Here is a 6,000-nt window from a genome sequence, read left to right on the forward strand (position 1 = left end):
CAGCCAAGCAACAGAGGACAAGATTTTTTTGTATGTTTCAGCAGAAATACAAGACTGTGTCTTGCCATGAAGCAAAACAATTGCACCAAACTTTCAGACATTCTATCTGTTGTACTATGTAGGCTTAAATATACTGTTGTTACTTGAAAAAATAAGGCAGGTTTCTATGAAGAAGGGAAAAATAAATGCATGATTTTTGATTACTGCAGTTGATTCTTATTGATAAAATTTATTAATAAACCAGAATAATTGGCAAAAGATACACATATTGTCTCAATTTTAGGCCATTACACCAGAGAGTTAACTCAGAGCCTCTTTGGAAAGACCCAAATCCTGTACCTCAGCATTACTTTCAATATAGCTAGAATTTCAATAAAAATGACAACTTTTAGCTCATCTACTGTATATTGTAGATTGCATTTTATAGGCTTTTTCATTTAGAAGTTATATAAAAAAGGCATCTGGTGAAGACAGATATTAAGAAGGATTACCAAAATACCTCATTATATGTTGGGAAAATATTTACTGAACAATCTTTATCAAACAACCTGTCTTACAGCTCTTATGATGTGTGTGGTCTGTGGCTATATCTCCCTAGAGCCACAGCCTTAAAAAGGATGAACATAAAAAAATTGTAACACACAACTAGAACACACATGTCACCATTACTGTGGCTGCTCCTACTTCTTCAAAATAGTAAGATCTAGCAATTGCTGATTTCAAAACAGTACACCAACCTACAGTCTTATTACCGTGAAGAGACCTGTGCCACACCTCATATAATTTTTCTGCAGACTAAAATGAGAAATTTCTTTTTTCACTGTATCATAATTGTGGGTTTCTCCATGGCGTTCAAAGCAGCACACAAGCAAAAACTGAAATTTGAAACATTCACTCATGAATAAGTTGTGTCCAATAAATCTACGTTCAAGTTGCATTCGAACACTCATTATTTTGTGCAGGTAAAAACCAACTCTCTTTCAAGAGCATGGTGCAACAAGCAGCAAGAGAGGATCATAGTTGGAACATCAAAGGATGAATAAATAAATAAATAAATGAGATCTATTGTAGTGCCAGAGGCTCTCACTTCTCACTCTCTTAACATTTTGCAGATTCCAAATGAGGGTTTGCTCTTTATGGTTGATCCAGTTAAGGGAAATAATCCACTCACTGTTTGAGTATTTTGTTACAAGCAGAGACTGCCCCAATATACCCAACATAATCATCAATACACAATGTGTTGCACAGTAATAGTTGAATGCCTGCAATGGAATCTGCAAAATGTTAAGAGAATGAGAAGTGAGAGCCTCTGGCACTACAATAGATCTCATTTATTTATTTATTTATTTATTTATTCATCCTTTGATGTTCCAACTATGATCCTCTCTTGCTGCTTGTTGCACCATGCTCTTGAAAGAGAGTTGGTTTTTACCTGCACAAAATAATGAGTGTTCGAATGCAACTTGAACGTAGATTTATTGGACACAACTTATTCATGAGTGAATGTTTCAAATTTCAGTTTTTGCTTGTGTGCTGCTTTGAACGCCATGGAGAAACCCACAATTATGATACAGTGAAAAAAGAAATTTCTCATTTTAGTCTGCAGAAAAATTATATGAGGTGTGGCACAGGTCTCTTCACAGTAATAACTGTATGTGAAAAAACGGCCCCCAACAAAAATGCAAAATTAATTTTTACGTATGCTTGCGCTACAAATATGAACACACTGAACTCTTCACATGGAGTTGGAAGTTGAATTAGTTAGTCAATGTCATTTTTCCAGGTATCATCCACTTCAGAAATGTACCTACCTTATACACCATAATGTATGATAATATTATGTTATTACATGAGATTGCTGAACTTCCAGTTAGAAACTGAACTTCCAAACTTCCATGATAACTGTATTACACCATTTTCTAGTAGCTACTCTGAAGATTTTATCTTGGAGTAAATGACTTTTAACAAATTAAAAACATGTTGCACATCTGACCTATGATTGCAATTATGGTAAGTCAAGACTTGAACACTTGGTCTCTTTGTGTGGAAGATTGGAGTGATACACTGTTCCCACAATTCCACATTGTACCATCTGAGACCAAGTAAATATTGTACATAATCATGTTCAATCCATAAACGAATCCCATGGCTACGAAATGTAATGAGCAGTGTTATAAGGTGATGTCAATTTTCTTTGAATAGCTTTTGTGTTTTGAAGTTACATGGATACATTTTATAACATCTTTCTGTGTAGATCAGAAAGATGGAAATGTGTATTACTCTACTGCAGCTTACATCCCAAAATGCTTACCACATACCTACTGGTAGTGCTTCAGTTTCATTTACAAGCAAAAAGTGTGCTTCAATAAATATCTGTATCTACACATTTTCTATAGCTCATGGTAAAGCAGATTAACGTGTCAGCAATTTCATGTGGTGTTTTCTTTGTCTTTAGAAATTTTACTTGGTGTGGAGCGTTATTCAGTTCATAATGTTCCCAATAAATACAGGTACTCTAGCACAGACAGTTTAAAAATAATAATGCCTGTAAGTTTTGTATCTGCTCAATGTACAATTAAAGAATACGTGTTTGATATATTTTCTTCATGCTGTTTGAATAGACACACAATGTACTGCCTCTGTAGTGAGTATTCTACACTGCAAGTATTTGCAAACTACTAAAAATGTTGAGATACTGGTAATAATAGATAAGTCAACAGTGTGAGAAGACAGCAGGATAAGATTAGACAAAAATCTTTTACACTCTGTTTCTGAATGACTGAAACCCTAGTTCTTCTAACTTTCACTTGTGTCACCTTCCAGTTTCAACACTAGTTTGCAGATTTTAAAAAAATTCCATCTTAAAAGAAACTATAGTTTTGTTTTAGAGATGATTTTGTTTGCAGATGTTTAGTATCTCATCTATTACAATAGCATGTTTAAAATTAGATTTCATTTTCTTCAAGATGTTTGTGAGTGACGTGGATGTTAAGGAAAAACAGCTCCAAATTATAAGAAGAATGAAATATTATTTCTTCCTATCTTTTCTCCATCTTTCCTACTTCTCAGTCATATCCAGTTTGGGGCAAGGTTACAATAATCTTGATTTTATGTATGGAATCTGAAAGGAATGTTATGCATGTGTGTATATGTGTTGTGTGTGTGTTTGTTTGTTTTCACAGAAAGAAGGGAAATCTATTACGTGATCTATTAAGTGTACCTATGTGCCTGCACATCATCTATGTGCGTAAGTCTGTCCTCATTTTTTGTTTATTTGTTTGTTGTTTTCATCCTGCAATTTCCATTATCACAAGATCATCTATAATCAATAAATTTAGCTGACAAAAAAGCTGAGGTAAACAATCTGAATTACTCACATGTTTTTATGTAATGGTATTGTGTGATGGAGAGGATGCCAGGAATAGGCTACATTTTACTGCAGCACTGCAGGATTCATTAACTATTGTAAAATGAAAAGTTTGAAAACTGCATATTGTTTTGAATAATTTACTTGTCACTGAGATACATATGCAAGTGACAGCATAACAGTTTCCTGGTAATAGATCATACTTTATCATCGCTATCAAAAGTGCCAGAAGCCACTGCATTATCACTTTTACATATTGTCATAGCTAGTTCAATAAAGGCTTCCAACGATTTCAGCTGTAATATTTCATAAGTAGTATTGTTTTGTCAAATTGTGAATAAGTGGTAGAACAACTGTTTATTGAACATATCAATGAAAATAATCAATTATTGAAAATGTAATGTAACTGAATAAATAAAAAATCAACTCACCGGGTGTGGAAGGGGGGGGGGGGGGGGGGGGGAGAGAGACAGGAGAACACACACATATAAAGGTTTAAAGGTTAAGAAAATCTGCAAGCCTTTGGAGTCAGTGGCTTTTTCTCCTGGCATAGGGGTTGAAAGTGTAAGAAGAGAGATGAAGGAAAAGTACTGGTGAGATTTAGGAAACAGGGAGAGTTTGAATAAGTTGCCCAGAACCCAGATCAAGGGAGATATACAGGACGGGATCCTTCTCATCCCATCCAGTAAGTCTCTGCCGACCCGGGGTTCTGGGCGACTTTCTCAAACACTCGCTATTTCCTAAACCTCACCGGTCCTTTTTATCACACCTCTTCCTTTGTCTTCTGCGTTTTTGCCACAAGAAGGAGCCATTTGCTCTGTAGTACACAGCATTGTATATTGTTACTGCTATAAAACTGTCACTGCAACAACACCCTGTACCCTCAAATTTGTCACCTGCCAATAATTAATTATTATTTTTCACTAAATATCTTTTATTAAAGATGCAAAAATACACTACTACCAAAGACATTAATCACTGTCAGTTATGAGGTACCATGACCCTTTTTTTTTTTTATTACCTGAATAAAATCAGATTTGTATGGAAACATGTGAAACTGAATTCTGTCTCAAAATATTTGTAACTGTTATGTTTAATAAATAATGTTTCTTGGATGAAATTATTACATGTTTTTACCTATCGATATTATTATGTTTACTGCTTTTTTACTATTCCACTATTATCAACACCTTTCATAATTTGCAAACTGGAATCAATCATGTGTTTCTGAACTTAAGGTAAATGCAGGAATCATTGGTTGCTGTCATAGACAAGGTCCTAGTGGAGACTGTTCGCTGTTCCCTTCCTACAACTTGTTACTATTGTGTCAAATGTGTATATGTATTATGATGAATTCTGGTGCACTGTAGTGTTTTGTGTGTGTGTATGTGTGTGTGTGTATTGTAATCCATGTGTAAGCAATGCAAGTAATGAAAATGGCAAAACCTGATGCTGACAAACAGCCTGCTCCCCTTTATTAACTCCAAGTGAACAATCAAGATTCCTGTTTCCATACAACATACTGCTCACATTAACAATGAGATGTGTCCCTACTCAGTGAGATACTTGATATAAGTTTGGTATTCAAACCAGGACAATGGTGCACCCTTTAATGATCAGGAATTGTATACAGTAGAGTCACAGCATTTTGAGGTTCCATGTAATTAGAGCTGGTCTTAAAAAAATTAAAATTTTACATAGAACTAGAGTAAAAACCCATTTTCATATGTTGTCCACATGTATGTTTCAAACACATTCAAATGTGTTACATTTTGAACTTTCTTTCAATTTTATGTGTACAGTACAGTTAAAACTGTCCCACTTAGGGTTTTCGTTCATAATATACAAAAATAATCTTGGCCTCAGACTGCTAATGCATTTCCATTACCAAACAGATACAATAGGTTTCGAGGAGTGTGGTTGTTCTTTCTTTATTTGTTTGGTTTGCACAACAAAAACAAAAACGAAATACAATTTCACGACCTGCAAGAAAAAGCTGTATTCTTTAGAAATGAGTTAAAGGAAGATGAGGACAATTTTATTGCAAGTTCAGCATGGTTGTATAGGTGGAAGAAGTTATACAACATAATGCAGCTTGAAATTTGCAGTGAAAAACTTTCTGCTGATTCTCAAATTGTTACACAATTTTGTGAGAAATTAAGAAAAATTATACAAGAAGCAAATCTTACTCCTGATCAACTGTGTAACTGTGATGAAACAGAGCTAAATCATAAAATGCTTCCATCTAAAATTGTAGCTGCAAAAGAAGAAAAGGCTGCCCTGGGCTACAAAAAATGGAGAGAGAGTTTAACAGTTCTTGCTTCATCAAAAGTAAGTGGAGACCATAAACTGAAGCTGCTGGTAATAGGGAAGTCTGCTAAGCCTAGAGCATTAAAAAATATCGCTGCTTCTGCACTGCCTGTTACATTTCTCCACCAAAAATCTGCTTGGATGGTTAAAAATATTTTTAAGAAGTGGTTTTTTGAATATTTTGTTCCACAGACCAAAAGATATGTAAAGAAATAGCGCTTGTCTTCCAAAGCAATGCTTGACAGTGCTGGTTCACACCCTGATGAGGAAGAATTACAATGTGACAGTATATGCGCATTGTTCTTACCCCCTAATGTAATGAG

This window comes from Schistocerca piceifrons, chromosome 7 (assembly GCF_021461385.2).
Source record: "Schistocerca piceifrons isolate TAMUIC-IGC-003096 chromosome 7, iqSchPice1.1, whole genome shotgun sequence".
NCBI lineage: Eukaryota > Metazoa > Arthropoda > Insecta > Orthoptera > Acrididae > Schistocerca > Schistocerca piceifrons.